Below are 16,981 nucleotides of genomic sequence, written 5' to 3' on the forward strand. Positions count from 1 at the left end.
AAATGATGATAAAAAGGAAAAATGCAAACAGCTATTAAGTAGGAATAGAAAAAGAGTGAATCCAGAGCTCATCCAGAGGATTCATTAATTATGGTCAAAAGACCAAAATTTTAACTATAAACTAGAAGAGAATGCTTAAGCTCCAGTACATGTAATATAGAGTAACAATGGGCAAACGCACCATTTGCTAATATATTTACTTGGCTTTTTGGTTTTGCTGCGTTGCGCATCTATGGGCTCTTGGTGTGGTCTTTTCAATATTTTTCACTTTTATTATTATTTTATATATATATATATATATATATATATATATATATATATATATATATATATATATATATATATATATATATATATATAAATGGATGTATGATTGTGTGTGGGTGGGTGTGTTTGTTCTTCATAAAATACATAATTTTCGTAGGATTTTTACCAAATTTGGCACATAGGTTCCACTTTTAAATGCATTTTGGATATCACTCCCCCAGACAGGTGTTCCTCACTCAATCAATTCCCCCGTAGTGATGCCACTGCATTTGAGAGATGAAATATAATTCCAAATATCAAAATTTCAATGTTCACATTTTTCAGTAACTAACTCTTAATAGCATTTTGGGTTTAACTCCCCCTGAAGGGTGTCAACTGGGGGAGGGGGGGGAGGTTTGATAAAATAATTGTCAGTATTTAATAAAAAAAATAACAATTATTTTCTCAAAAACTTTTTTTTTTCTCTGTCCTATAAAACAGTATTAACACTTCTTTCATTTCACCAACCACTTTTACACGCAATAAAATCATTTGCGCAATGAAAGTACTTCTCTAAAATCAGCCAACCTCTAACTGGTGAAGTCTATGGAAAATTGCATTTTTCGGATTTCACAAAGAACTTTTTTCGAATTCTGAACACAAAGTATTAAAATGATTAGACTTTCTAAAATTTTCAGTATTATTCAGCGATCGAATTAAAAATAAACCCTTTGCTGGAAAGTAAAACTATAAACAAGGTTCAAATACCCAAATTTGGGAGGAAAAATTGCAGTTCATCTTTTGAACGTTTTTTTTCCCCCATCATTCAATTTATTTATTTTTGAAAGTTTTCTTTGTGTTTTTTGGGGTTGTTTTTACAGTAGATAAAATCTTGATTCATTTCGTTAACTATCTTAAAGAAAAAAAAAAACTTTTACGGGGAAGATAGGCTAAAATATAGTTGAAATACACTACCATTTAAAACTTTTAACATCATTTTCACAAATTTAATATTTTATTCATTTCCAGTAGGCATGAAATAACAAATGAATTAGTAAAAAAACTATCTTGCACTATAAAAGAAAGAGAAAAAGAATAAAGAGATTTCCATTCATCGTGAAGAACTCTACTTTGCTGCTATTTACTTAGTTTCGAAAACGTGTGTGAAATACTAACTCTATTTCTCAATGAGCGCAACTTTTAGAGCCATTTTTAAATCGGCAAAACTCAGAAACTTACTGCAGAAATCGAAAAAAAAAAAACTTATCCATGAATCAGTAAACTATGCACTTGCGGGTGAAAGAAAAAAAAAAGAAAAAAAATGTGCCAAAACATTTAAGGCAGAAGTTAAAAAATTAAAATTGACGACTATTCAAATCCCTACGAGAATTAGTGTGGCTCTGGCGAAACGTCTTTCGTGAAAGGTCGCAGTCACGTGGCTTCCCCTCACTTTTCCCTGCGAAGATTCCCGCCTCAACAATTCCCGCCTCACCACTTGCTTCATCTATGTCTCAATGATCTAAGATACGATACTGCAATGTGGAAGCATGAAGAAGATCCAAGAAATGCGACACACATGCAAAAGTTTTTTTTTTCTGGGGGGGGGGGGGCATTAGGGATTGCCTCTTTTATCCTTCTAGCTCTATTGTACCTTATTTTCTTTAAAGAAAATAATTAAAGTAATTAGCTTTAAACTCATGTTTTTTTTTTCGAAATAATCTTGGCAAATTATGTTCTTTTTCTTGTTGCAAATTTAACGAGAGTCACTTCTGTATCACTAAAAGGTACCACATCAGTCAAAAATGTAAAAAATATTTTTACTGAGACCGCAACAATCGTACTTCAAACAAATAGAAATATTAGGCAGAAAATAGAAAATTCCATTATTTAAAACGAAAGCTCTCAAATGGTTTTGGAGAAGATAAACTCGGGAAAGAATTTCCAAAATATTTATTTCAATAATTGACACAAAAAAGAAGATTGGGACATAGCAAAGGAAGGGAATAGAGGGAAGACCCCGAAATGTATCTTTTCATTTTACGTTACCGAAGGTATTATAGAAGAGGGTTCTTGAAATTTTGATTTCGAAAGAAATCCGATGAAGAATTCCCAAGTCCCATCCTTTTCCCTATCTTAATCAGAGATGGACTACAATCACATATTTAGGACGTCAATTCTGACAAAACTTCAAAGAGAGCGCTACCATTTAAATCCTCGAGAAACGCTCAACCTAAATCCGCTAGAAACGCACCCCATCATTAATGATTGTTTAAAACTTTCGTTTTTAGGACATTAATTTGTAAAGTTTTTCTGGGATCCCCGAGCCACCCATCAACTTAATATCTTCAAAGATCGTCTAAAATTTCGATTTTAGGGCTTCAATGTCGAAAAGATTTCCGGGGGAGAGCACCCGAACTCTCTTTGATAACATCATTAAAGATCATCTACAATTGCAAATCTGGAATTTCAATTTCGGAAAATCCCGAGGAAGGGATCGCGAACTTTCCTAACACTAACATTACCGAAGATGCTCTAAAAACTTCGTTTTAGTAGCTAATTTTAACCGCGTTTTAATAGGTAAATTTCAAAAGCTTTCCGAGGGAGAGCCCCTGAATTTCCTTCCATCAAAGATCGTCTAAATTTGCATAGTTAGAACAACAATTTCAAGCAATTTCTGGGATAGAGCTTCCCAACATAATCGGTGATAATAATTGCATTTTTAAAAGTTTCAATTTCGAAAAATGGATGGTGGAAGCGTCCCTGAACCTTTTCCCTCTAATATAACCTAAGATAGTCTAAAATGCATTTTTAAGACTACAATTTTTAAAATTCTTGAACTCACTTCTGATTGAATATTATGTTTACGATTAGGTTTATATTCCTAATCCTCAGATTTAGTTTTGTCTCCCTAACTCCATTTTAAACCAGGAACTAAATTCTTTCTCTATATTTAAGGTGCATTAAAAAAAGTTAAGATGTCACCAATTTCATGCAACTTATCTAAATTTTTGACCTCGTGGTGGCCATACACCCTCTTCCGGTGGTTATTTAAATGACCAGGTTTACTAGTATAGTGGTACCTTCATTACTGAAGCTCTGCGCACGCCTCTGATGGAATTGGATTGTTTCCCATTTTTCAAAATTTTTCTTTTTTTTTTCTGAAAGTTAATGGTCGAAAACAAATGGGGTAAGGAACTTATTTTTCTCAATTTTGTTTTAATTTTCTTCCCTAAAAATAATCTTAAAAGACGTTCAGTAGCTGTTTTCATTTTCGCTGCTGACGTCACAAGTGAACATCTCGCAAGGGTTACCAGAGTAAAGTTTCAGGACATTGCCAAACTTTGCCAAATGTTTTATTTAACTAACATTCTCGCTCCGCTAATAACTGCTCGCAGTGCAAAATCACAAAGAGGCGATATCTTGCCAGAAAAGACGCGATCCGATAACTGACATTAAAAAAAAAGAATAATAATAATAATAATTAAATGTTGAGGAAAATAAAAAGTATTTTCTGGCTCCATGTCTTCTTTTTAATGCTTGTTCCATCAATTTCAGTGACTAAATGTAGTACTTTTGACTAAAGGAAACACCCCCATTGTATTGCGTTTTATTTTTCGTTCATCAGAGTTCAAGTCTTTCAAAGCCAAACTCTAGCGAGCCAACCAATGCAATCAGTGAAAATTCTCCATAGACATTTTTTAAAAATACAATTCGAAATTTTCGTAACTTATATTTGAATTAATTTCACTGATCAATTATTTTTTTAGTTTCTATTAAATAACATTCACATTAGTTTTTATTTCCGTTTATGCCGCAGCTATGACCAAGGAATTACCATCATATTACGTGAGATTCAATCTTTTTCAGAACCCCCCCCCCCCCACACATGGTGATCCTAAAACAGAGTACAGCACACCACAGCAACGACGGTTTAAAATGAGTTTTCTTCCACAGTCTTGCTTTGCCGTAGGGAAAGTTTTACACTACAACACTATAGTTGGGGCAAACCTAACCTGACAGCGTCGTAATGCTGTGATTAGGATTTGCGTAGCCTTCAGAATGCTGCCAGGCTAGGTTTGCCCCAACTATCGTTTGAAATGAGGATAGAAAATTTAGGAGTCATTGGCACCTGGCGTTTCTTCCTTAGTAGCCAAAATGTTCCGCTAAGCCGTAGTTTTAACTAATTTAGCCTATTATAGTCGTCAAAAATATTTAGTGCAAAATACGACTGAAGCTCTTTTATCTCGAACCCTGGTTACTTTTATTGTTTGACCATAAAATCGCCCGTCAAGGTATAACGGGTGAAAATCGCTTCTATATTTGCACGAAGCAATTACTTGCTTGGTGATATTTTGATAGTTAAAATTTTGCCTAACTCCAGTGGATTAACCCTAAACTCCAGTAAATAGCGTTAATTTTCAACCGCTTTTTCATTTCTTCATTCCCCTGATACGGCACAGTCTTACCAGCAAAGCAGTTACGTTACCGGATCCAGTTTAGCCTTGTCACAATAAAGCCTTCTCCTGCCATTCGTTATGTTAACATTGTTAAACACAACGAAAAAATATTATCAAATTATCATGACGTGGCGCGAGTTTCATTTTTGATGTCGGGAGCGTTACTCGATCATTGGCTGTTATACACTCCTGTTTGAGAAATTGCAACACTACAAAGGAATTACGCGAGTGAGCTGAAAATTGCAGGAAATGTAAAGTAGGGCAAGATACGCAAATGATTAGAATTGCAGACCGGTACGCATGCGTATGCTGAGCGCCCTCTGAACGGCGGATCGAACCGAATATAAATAGACGGCTGTAGCGAGGCGTGTATGATTATCGGTGGTTATATGCTAGAATAAACGTTAACTGAATCTTCGACGAATTTCGACGAAAGAAAGCGAAATTTGAGCAAATTTCGGAGTTTGAACGGGGCAGAATCGTCGACCTTCGTGAAGCTGGATTGTCTTATCGTGCAGTAGCTGCTCGTGTGCAGCGTAACAGCAGCACAATCATGCGTGTTTGGAAGCAGTGGACGGACGAGGGTCGGACAGCTCGGAAATCTGGGAGTGGACCCCGGAATGTGACGTCAGCTCGCGATGACAGACACCTGGTGCGTATGGCGCTGACGGACCGCACAGCTTCTTCCAGACAATTGGCAGCACAGTGGTCAACAGCTACAGGTGTTTTGTTGTGTGCTTCATCAATTCGGAGACGTCTGCTGCAGCGTGGGCTGCGCGCAAGGATTCCTTTATACAGGATTCCTCTCACGCAAAACCATCTCCGCCTGCGACTACAATGTGCCACTGTGCATGAGAGCTGGCGTGCTGATTGGCAGCAGGTCGTCTTTTCTGACGAATCTCCCTTCAATTTGCGGCACCATGATGGCCGAATTCGTGTCAGGCGCTATGCCGATGAACGGCACATTCCGGAGTGCATTATCGAACGCCACACCCGGAGTTATGGTCTGGGGTGCCATAGCATATCATGGACGATCACAATTGCTACGAATTGTGGGCAATTTGAACAGTACCCGATACATAAACGAAGTTTTACAGCCCCAAACTATTCTCTTCCTGCAAGGATTGCCAGGGGCTGTATTCCAGCGGGATAATGCCCGTCCACATGTCGCCAGGACTGTCAAATTCTACCTTGATTCGCAGCAGTTACAGCTTCTTCCTTGGCCTGCATATTCCCCGGATATGTCACCGATTGAACTTGTGTGGGATTTCGTTTGGCGGCGTCTCGCTCGTGATCCTCGTCCTGTTGCTTCGACAGACGAACTTTGGTTGTGCATACAAACAATATGGAATACTCTTCCGCAGGCAGATATTCAAACTTCGTTTCACTCCATGCCGAGTCGTGTAACAGCTCTTATTGCGGCGCGTGGTGGCCACACAAAATACTAATTTCTATCTCTTTTTATTGTTTGTTTGGTTTGAAAATGTAATCATTTATTTGTACCATTACCACTCGACTGTGTATTAAATTTCATTCAACTATGATGCTTCCTTCATGGTATTGCAATTTTCACAAACAGGAGTGTATATGAGGATTGCAGATTGCTTGGTTACAGTTAATTCTGGTTACAGTTGCAGTTTCTTTTCAATTTCTTTCCCCCGCTAAAGCTCCCTCTTTTTTTTATGTATATATTTTTATTTTGTTTTACCAAAAAAAATATACTCAATGCTAAGCAAAAAAAAAAAAAAAAAAAAAAATTAAAATGCTGTTTAATCCGTACCCTGAAAACGGTCGTGATTCAATAACAAAATCTGATAAACAAATAAGGAACGCCAGAGAAAAAAAAAATTTTACCCGTCCCTGCACATCTTTTATACTTTTTAAACACCCACGTTATAAACTCTTTTGTTTCAACCCCTGCTCGAAAATAAGTGCATGAAACTCTTTTGTTTTCATTACGTATCCTGACATGATGGACTCACGAAACTCACTTGAATCTTGAGAAAAACTCGGAAACATTCCTAAGCATTTTTTTTTCTTTTCTTAACTTTATTGTCTCTTCCTTTCTCTATAAGAAGCAGGAATATTTTATACAGATATATTTGGCTTCTTGCAGAATGTTTTCTCGCGTAAAATTGGATGACTTCTGAAGAAAAACATTTTACGATCTCGGGCACATTTTTTCTTATTTCATTTCTTTCTTACTTATGGGCATTACATTTTGGTTTCGAAGTCATCAAGAGACTGCCTAGAATGTGAATGGAATGAGATGAAATACTCTACGGAGGTTTAGTAATGCATAGGAACTGGACCCCGTACTTTAAGGAGATGTACTTCGGTTTCCTTTTAAATTCATTAACACCCAAAGTTTTTATTTTGCTTCACCATTAAAGTTGAAATTGTGTTTCATTTTCACTTTCTTCAATAGATAATATATAGAAGAGTGTATTGGATTCGTGAAAATTCTGGAATTTGCACGTTTAGAGCCGTGCCGAGTCCATTTTGACCATATTTGGAAAATGTCTGTTTGTGTGTATGTGTTTGTATGTGTGTTTTATGCCGCTCTAGAGCAAAAACTATTGCATGAAATCGAATAAAATTTGGTACACATATGGGCCCTTATGTATGAATGAATTTGTAGTGTCTAGCTAATGTTTATTTAATTATTAGCGTATTTAAGCTAATTATGTAATTTTTTAGCTTTGATTTAGCTACTTTATTTATATAACTATTTTCAGCTAGTATTTAGCTAATTGTTAGATTATTTTAGGTTAATTATTTTGTGTAATTACTTTTACTACTTAACTAATTATTCGACTAAACTAACTATTTATGTAATTACTTTTAGCTAATATATAGTTAATCAGCTTGTTTTCGCTTTTTTGTCAAGCTAATGTTTAATGAATTATTAGCGTATTTAAACTAATTATGAAGTTTCCTAGTTATTACTTAGCTGCTACTTTATATAGCTACTTTCAGCTAGTATTTAGCTAACTGTTAGCTTATTTAAGTTAATTATTTTGTGCAGTTATTTTTACTATTTAGCTAATTATTACGACTTAGCTAATTATTTATGTAATGACTTTTAGCTAATATGTGTATAATTATGTAATTGTTAGCTTTTTTAAGTTACTTATTTATAAAATTATTTTTGCCAATATTTAGCAAATTAGCTTTTTTTAAGCTAATTGTTAACAAAAATTCTTTTTAGTTAATAATTAACTAATTATTGGCTCATTTTAAGCTGATTAATTATAATTTGTTTAGCTATTCTTAAGCTAATCATTAGTTTATTTTAAGCTAACTGTCAACAAATTATTTCTAGCTAATCTTTTGCTTATTTTTTGTTAAATAGTTTTTACCTTTTTTTTTTTTGCTAATTTTCAAAGCATTGCATAAGGTTTATTTTTACATCTATCATATCTTTTTGCGTAAACGCTTGGAGTTTAAGAAAACGCCTTTTTAATCTCACACAGGCCACTATGACGTCACTTGAGCTTCGGAAACGACCCCATTACCTAAAGTCCCTTTTCTTCCATTTATTTTGAGATTAACAGACAAAAAGCAAAACTGGAATAAATTATTACTGTTTGGTATTACGTGTACATATAATAAATATGAATAAGAGTAGAAAAAAAATGTTGGAAATAGTTAAATTCATGCACGTTTTCTCAAATATTCATTTATGAATATGATCGAATTTCGACCACTGGGCGAATTATAGTTAATTACTTATCGTAACAAGTAAAGTCAATGACTGAGTAAAAATTGGATGGCCGAAAAAAATTATTTTTAATTCTGTCGCGATAAAGAAACATCCTTGTAAAATGCTAGTTTCATGTTTTTTTATGGGTTTTAATCGCAAGTTGAAACTTTTACCACATCTTTGTTCACGTATGCTTTACAACGTTGGATTCTTTTCGACTGCTGACTGTCAATGAAACTGACCGATACCGAGCCCACAGGGCAAAAAATTCTCAGTTAGTCGAATGGAACTCCAAATTTTGCCGAATGATGATAATTCTGCAGAATAGAGCTCCAAATTTGCGAGGAATAATGATAATTTTTCTGAACAGAACTCCAAATTTTGCCGAATAGAACTTCGAATTTTTCCGAATGGAACTTCAAATTCCGCCGAAGGATGATCATTTTGAGAATTCCAGTATTTATCGACATCATCAGACAAAATTTGCCGAATAAGGAAATTTTTGGGAGGTCACAGTGACTTCCTGTGAGGATCGGGGTGCCCCTGTGTGCACCCCGTTTTTCTTCATACACTACGGTTATGAAACGTCGACACTCGAAGCAAAAGCAAAAAGTTTTTAAACATGGCAAAAAAGGACCGAATCAACTCGCCAACTTTGGCGATAATTTTCGCTGCCAAATAACCTCGAGCAAATCGATGTCTGCAGCATCGTTTTGTCACCTTAAGGCAAAAGCTTTATTTTGGAATCAAGTGGTTTTATCCACCGATTAAAGCGTCAACGTAGGTCTCCATCCCCTTTCCTTGGGAATTAACTCCCAGAATTAAGTTGATACACCAGTAGAAAAGGGAATTATGTTACACGTGTTCTTCTGATCAGACTAATTATCCGATTTCTTTTTTCTTTCTTCTGTAAAAGAAAAAATCAATTGTTTCTCGCACTTTGACTTCTTTTTTCTCTCGGTCGCAGGCTGAACGACTAATTCAGCCGAATAGGATCACATTTTCCCCCGAGCATTGCATTAAAAACTTTTTTGAAAATTAAATGAGGAAGAGAGAAAGTTGAGGGAGAAGGGGGAATGGACATTTATTTTCAATCTGATCGAAAATAAGTTTTGCACAACACAGTACAGAATTACAGTCCTTATAGGGCAGGGGCTCTCAAGTTTTTTGGTCATCGATCCCTAAAGAAGTTCTAATTTTCTTATTGATCCCTACCCTCTAAAACGTAAAATAATAATAAAAAAATAAATAAATATATAAATAAAATTAAAAAGAAAGAAAAAAAGCATTGTGTGTTAGCAAGTGATATGTTTTATTTTGCAAAAAAAAAAAAAAAATTACATAAATCACTGAGAATTCGGTGCTTTTTAACGTTTGCAAGATTAGCAATGTTTTTTTTTTTTTTTTAGATATTGGTTTTAATCTTATGTCGCCGCAGAGCTCTCCCTCTGTATTTCTTCATTTTGTTAAAATGGAATTAATATCTTTTGCAGCAAGATTGAACTACTTACGAGCTTGGAAATGCAATTCAAAAGAAAAGTATCACATTTACCAATATTTTTGAGCAATATTTAGATTTGGCTGAAGTTTAGTCCTAGTTAAATAATTAAAAATTAAATTATCCTATATTCTGGAACTCAAAAACGCATTCGAACCAAAAACAGTATTTATTGCGTTGCAGTGAAAGAAATAGTTGTTGAATAGCATTGGTATTCATTTCGACCTCCTAGATCTGAACTACCCCCAAATTTAATATTCAACTCATTTCCCTTAGGTTTCAGATGTTCCCCTTAATCGGACAGATTCAACCTAATCATTGGCATCAATTTGCCACCGAAGACAGCTGCCAAATAGCTGACATAGCCCGCTTGATGAACACAGAAGCACCGAGATGGGAGGTCACTGTGACCGCCTAAAAATTTCCCTCTTCGGTAAATTTTATCTCACCGTTCAGCAAACTTTAGGACATTATTGCAATGATGCAGGTTTTTAATTCCCGAATGTCTCTTTTCATTAGATGTACTTATATGTGCATACTCGTAGTTTATCATTCGGCAAAATTTGGAGTTCCATTCTGCAAATTAAGAATTTCTGCCCTCCCTAAAATTTTTATTCGGGGCACCTCTGTGTGAGCATATGGGACAGGGAGCTGGGAGTGTATCCTGACATTTTGATTTCCTAAAATCCAAGACCAAATGCCAAGCAACCGCCGACGGTAGTCCAGCGGGCACAGCGAGCAAATCTAGGTCAAATTATAATGATTGATTGTGTTTTGTACAATGTTTTTTCCTTTGTGTTAAACTACTTTTTTTCTTCTATACAACAATATTTTTTCGTTTTCCCTCAACTACTCTTTTTGTAAAATTTTCTGCTTTATTTCATTTAGATGCTTAAATATTTAGGTAATATACGTGGAAACAAACATGAATACTAACAAAAAAAAAAAAAAACTTCAAACTGTGCTTGAATTATAAAAGCAAGTTCAGAAATTTTTTTAATGGATGCGTTTCGTAATTTAAAGGTATTGAAAACTTAATATTTCAATAAAAGGGGTTAGTGCTCATGTAAAACTGTCCTGAAGACCTGGTGTGGATCATATGTTGCTTATTGAAGTCTGCTGTTCCATAGAAAAACAGCTTTCGTATAACAGTATGCTTCATAATAATAGAGTATACAAGCGACCATTTTGCTTATGAAAGTCAGGTCTCTGAGAACAATACACAAGAAGTTAATTCGGCTACTTCTTAACTTTTCTCCTGCCGACACCAGAGCGCTACCTACCGGAGTAAAAGACAAGCACTCATCGATTTCCGTGGGAATACCTTTTCCGCGATAATTGAGAACCCATTTCCTCGATTTAAGAGGGAAATGCTTTTCGAAGAAGGACGGAGAGAATGGGAGTGGCCCTTTTCCCGAAATTTCTCTACTCCCGGGAAAAATCTCTTAGATTCCATTTCATCCGAACTACACGCCGGGGATTTCTGCGGAAAGGTGGGATTTCTCGAGAAAGGATAAATACCCCGATTTTGCTGAGGGGGGAAAAAAAAAAGGATTTCGCACATTCACTTATCACTGATGACAAAGGAAAAATGTTAAATGTGTTAGCAAAGCCATCCATTTCCAGAGACTTCATTGAATTGAGTTTTCAGGGTCTTGCTAGGAATTCTGCGAAACTTTTTCTGTTAATCTCGCGATGACTATGAAAAACCAAATGTCGCTGGCTCTTACCTAAATGCACCCGGTATAAAAATAATATAGAGGGTTTTTTACTTGAAATACCACTGCTCTCTCACACTTACTCATTCGTTAACAAATATGATTTGTTTTGCATACAGTTTGAGATCTGGTACCTCATAATCCTGTCTCAAACGAAGCACTGATATTGGTATCCTGTTATCTATATATATAAAAATGAATGTTTGTCTGTATGTCATCCATGAACTCAAAAACTACCCGGCAGATTCGGCTGAAACTTTCACCGTTTGTTATTTTTGGTACTGGGAATGTTTCTAGACCAGTTCGAAAAAAATCCGATCGATAGTTCCTTTTTTATTCCAATTTAAGTCACAATCCATTGGATAAATACGAATAAAATTATCGGCTGCAGAAATTAATTCGCGTGAAAGATCTCATTGATAAGAAGTTAGCTGTTGCCATTTTTCTTGAGTTTGAACAAATAAATTCTTTCTTTATTGTTTTATGGCTTTTCATGCAACGGGGGGATTTAAAACTTTTTCTATTTGATATTTTTAACGATTGATTGATCTTGCAAACTGCGGGAGTACAAAATTTGAGTATAGTCACGGCTTCACTTGATACCTGGACCGATTATTATGAAAATTGCTATATATATGTATTTTTCCACGGAGAAGGTGCATAATATGCTCATTGAAGCCACTCGCCACCAGGTGGCACTGCAGTGTAGCAACTCCTGCCCCGCTCAACCGATTGTCATGAAAATCAGTATAATGATGTATTTTTTTGTTGGCGTAGCAACACTCGTCGGGTACAGCTAGTTTGATATAAAAGAAAAATTTCAAGGAGAAGGGAATTGACTTTTCCGGAATTTTTCTTTAAAACCCATTAGTTTATGCATTTGCAATTCTTTTGGCAGGAGTGCCCACCATTGGGGGGGGGGGCGGGTCTCTTTCTTAAGGGGATGATCGTCCTTGTGGGGGCGGGGGTCACCGGATTTTCTAGAAAAAAGTTGCAAAATTACTTTTAAATTAGTGACTAAAAACTTGCACCTGTCGGCAGATCAATAACATTTTTATGAAAAATAAATCGTAAGCTGGGTACACTACAACTACAGTCTGCCCGCGGATTGTATAGAATTGGCATAATTTAAGACGAGTCCATCTGAATGAGGGGGAAAGTAAAAATTTGATGCGCGCGAGTTCCACTCGTTTGAATGTGACTCTGCTTAATTTAGAGGATAACATAATCTGCAAAAGCTGGCATCCCTGAAAACTAATAGATGCGCCCATTTCCACCTGTAAACCGGATGTTTGCCTTTACATCTAATCGGTGGTCTGACTGTATGTAACTACAAACTTAGCAAAATAGAATGTTTCACTTTTGTTGAAGAAAACAAATGTTCCAAAGGAGACATTAATAGGTACTTTCAGTTAAGTACAATTTAGAAATAGTAGTTAAATCGCATTTATACCAAGTCTTTCGGTCATTCCTTAAAAGTTGTAAAAAAGCACTAAGCTGTTGAGTTCGTCTCGAAGCAGTGTGAAAACACCTGAGTTGTAATTGTAGTAACCTCATTCGCCCCACGAAATACTAGCAGCAGCGGCTATCCGAGACGTGCAACCTCAGAAAGCAGCGAACACAAGTTGTTCTCTCTGCATTAACACTGCGCTGACAGTGAAAACTCTTTTACAGAATTCGTTTCTTCAAAATTACCGTACTGCAGGAAATGTGTTCACTTTTTAAATAATAACCCCTCGTTATATCGCACCTTGTAATGTTGCTTAGTCGGAGATGCATCGCACTCTTTTTCTGTTTCCTAAAATATTATAGATAAAACTTGCTTTTTAAATTTGAGACTTTTGCTTCCCCCTTTTTCACGTTTATTAAAAATTGGCCGTCTTCGAATAAATTTCGTTAGAAACAATTACTAGAAGTGTGATACAGACTTATTGCAAACTTCTATTGCGGTGCTTTTTTTTTTTTTTGGAGGGCGTTTCAGTGGTGTCATGTGAAACGGTAATTCTTTCGTATGGAAAACAGGAGGTAAAACTGTTTGGAGAGTCAAAAACAGGGCTGTGGAGTCGGAGTCGGATTGATTTTGGAGTAAAGGAGTCGGAGTCATTAGAAAACATGCCGACTCTGAGCTTCTTTTTTTCTTTCATTTTCATTGACTCTCTTTGTATTTTTAAAAAAATGACTACCAGTTGGTTCGATTACGTGTATAAAAAGCTACTAATGAGAAAATAACTGCTATTATGGCAATCAGCTACTTGAGTGTTTACCGAACTTTCTGTAGCCGTCCCCTAGTTTTCTTGCTTTTTAACTTAAGGCTCTTCTATACCCTCCATCTTGGTTTTCGACGCTAATGCTTTCTCTACGGGAAAATCTGCTACCTATGCAAAGCATAACACGAGAAATTACTGGAATATTTTCACGCGGTTTGTTTTAAACGATGGCTATGACTTAGAACTAGATATGCTCTTTTTTATTTTTTCTGTAGTTATTTTGAAATTTTTTTAATAACATTTTAAAACTTTAAACGACTATTTTCACACGTTTGAAAAATGATATGGAAAAACTGAAAAAGGAGCGCAAGAGATTGAACATTTCTCTTTAAAAAAATATTTTAAGTTTATTTCTGCGACAATTTGTTCTATTGATATTCTCCACGTAGTAAAGTCTTGTTTTCGAAAAATTGTGAAAAACTGCGAAAAACACGCCTTTCACCAGACCACACCCATTTCCTCCCACTTCGAGGGACCACTTTCTCTTCTCCCCCCAGGGTCTTCAGGGTCTTGTCTGCTGCTTCTCCGTTCCTCCGCTCTGCCTCAATGACAGGCAATAAATTACTGAATCCCCCCTAATATTCTTTGTCGTTTTGTGTGTTGGTCTTGTATCTCTGTGACATCGACGAAATCCGTTCTAAAAAGAACATTTTTTTTCTTCTTTAGAGTTCTATTCGATAAGTTTTTGAAATTATTTAGGTGATATATTTTTCAATGCTGTTTTAATATAAGTACCCCCGTTTAAATGTGGAAGTTATTTTGTAAAAATTACCGCATTTTATAATGGGAAAAAAATTCGAAATGCCATTTTTATTTATGTATTTCTTTATTAAATTATTAATTAAAAAAAAATACCGCCAAGTACAGTGATTGCGATTTATATCTCGATGTGAAATTTGCAAAAATATAAACCAATTCACTTAAAATACACTAGCCACATTAGGGGAAGTGGCGAGTAAATCATGAAATTTCCCTCTCCTGAGTGTATGTGCAGTAGAACGAGATTAATCTGGCGATTATACATATTCCGCAGAGATTATTCAAAATGGGGTTGTTTCCTTCAGTCAAAGTACTATTTTTAGTCATTGAAATTGATTGAATAAGCAAAAAAAAAAAAAAATAATAATAATAATAACATGAAGCGAGAAAAAACTTTCATTTTCCCGATAATTTTTTTTTTTTTTAATAAATTTTTTTAACATGTCCGATTTTGAAAATAAGACGTAGTCTTTATGACGTCACAAATGATGTACGTAAGCGCATCTGTGTACTGCGTTTTCACGTTATTGTAATCAAGAAGCGAATTAAATATTGCACTCTACGCTTGTTATCAACCATATCGTTGCCATTACACTTGAGTAAAAATGCGAATTAAATATTACGCTCTACGAATGGCAACAGTGAATGGCATTTCATCATTTGTGATATCATCGGCAGAAGCCGTAAATAATAAAAGCGCACCGATTAAAATAAATTTTTAAAATTATTAAAATTAGTCAAATTCTTTAAAAAACGGTCAAATCCTATTCGCAACTCCAGAGCTCGAATACGCTACCTTGCGGTGATTAACAATACTAAAGAAAAAGGTAAAACATTCCATTTCACGTGTTTTCTTTGGGGTAAATTACAGGCTTCAGACAGTTTGTGGTGTAATGTAATTTCAGAAGAATAGAAAAGAAAGCTTCCCACAAACACGATCAAAAATTACTGTCATTCACTAAGCGTCAAAGCAGGGGAAATAGTCTTTACTAATAATAAAGCTGAAAGTCTGTCTGAATGTCTGGAGGATGTCTGGTTGTCTGGATCTCTGTGACGTGCATAGCGCCTAGACCGTTCGGCCGATTTTCAGGAAATTTGGCACAAAGTTAGTTTGTAGCGTGGGGTGTGCACCTCGAAGCAATTTTTCGAAAATTCGATTTTGTTCTTTTTCTATTCCAATTTTAAGAACATTTTCACGAGCAAAATTATCATACGATGGACGAGTAAATTACCAAGTTATCATAACGTGGAACCATAACATGGTGTAAGCCAATTGGTGAAAAATTCACCATACATTTTTTGTAATTATACAGGCGAACCATAAGACCTTTTAATTTTCTACTACGGGCAAAGCCGTGTGGATACTACTAGTATTTAATATTTATCAACTATATTCCTTGACTAGTAGTGGTGAATATAATAAAAGTCCATAGCTTTACTAAAAATCAGCTCAATTTGTATAGAACAAATATTTTGCTTGACAATGTTCCAGAACTAGCAATATTAATTAAAAATAATCATATCTTTCTGGAAGGATCAGATATATCACACACAACGATGCCTTTGAAAATGAAGTTTAGTGAAAAAGTTGGTAATAATTCTCTGAAGGTTATAGCAGAATGAGTCCGAATAGGTTATCCTACAAGAAAATGTTTTTCTTTAGAATATTGACTTAGTTTGCTTTTTGATATGGAGGCTTTGTGTGTTGTGCATTTACTTTCAGATCTTTAATTTTCAAGACTTTGACATTATCTAGAATTCTAAATATGTAATTAAATTTGAAGTTCCGTTTTGTTTAGGTAAAAATTAAATAGTTAATAATATAAATTTTTTTTTTAATAGATACATTTTCCAAGGTAAGAAATGAAAGTTATGTACGAAAAAACGCACATTTCAGTTTTTTAATTGAAATATTATTAGAAATTTTAATTGCAACCGAGACATTTTTCTTTTTTTAGACGATTGAGTTTTCTTGTGTTGCTTGAAAATGTTCAATTTTTGTAATTAAGATCTCATTACTCCACAAATGATCCTAATGTATTGCAATATCCACGAAGAATAGGAAATTATGTGAATAAACTAGTAAATTTGATAATCATATTTACCAAGTCTATTGAAAATTATGAATAATCGTCGCTAATTATATATAATCAACAGTTTGTTTCCGTTACACACACACACACACACACACACATATATATATATATATATATATATATATATATATAAAGAATATGTGTGTATATGTATGTTCCCTATACAAATCCACACTTTTCGTCGGATCTGGACCAAATTTGGCCGGGAGGTACTTGGGCACCCGAGTAGGAACT

The sequence above is a fragment of the Uloborus diversus genome, chromosome 1 (genome assembly GCF_026930045.1).
Source record: "Uloborus diversus isolate 005 chromosome 1, Udiv.v.3.1, whole genome shotgun sequence".
Lineage (NCBI taxonomy): Eukaryota > Metazoa > Arthropoda > Arachnida > Araneae > Uloboridae > Uloborus > Uloborus diversus.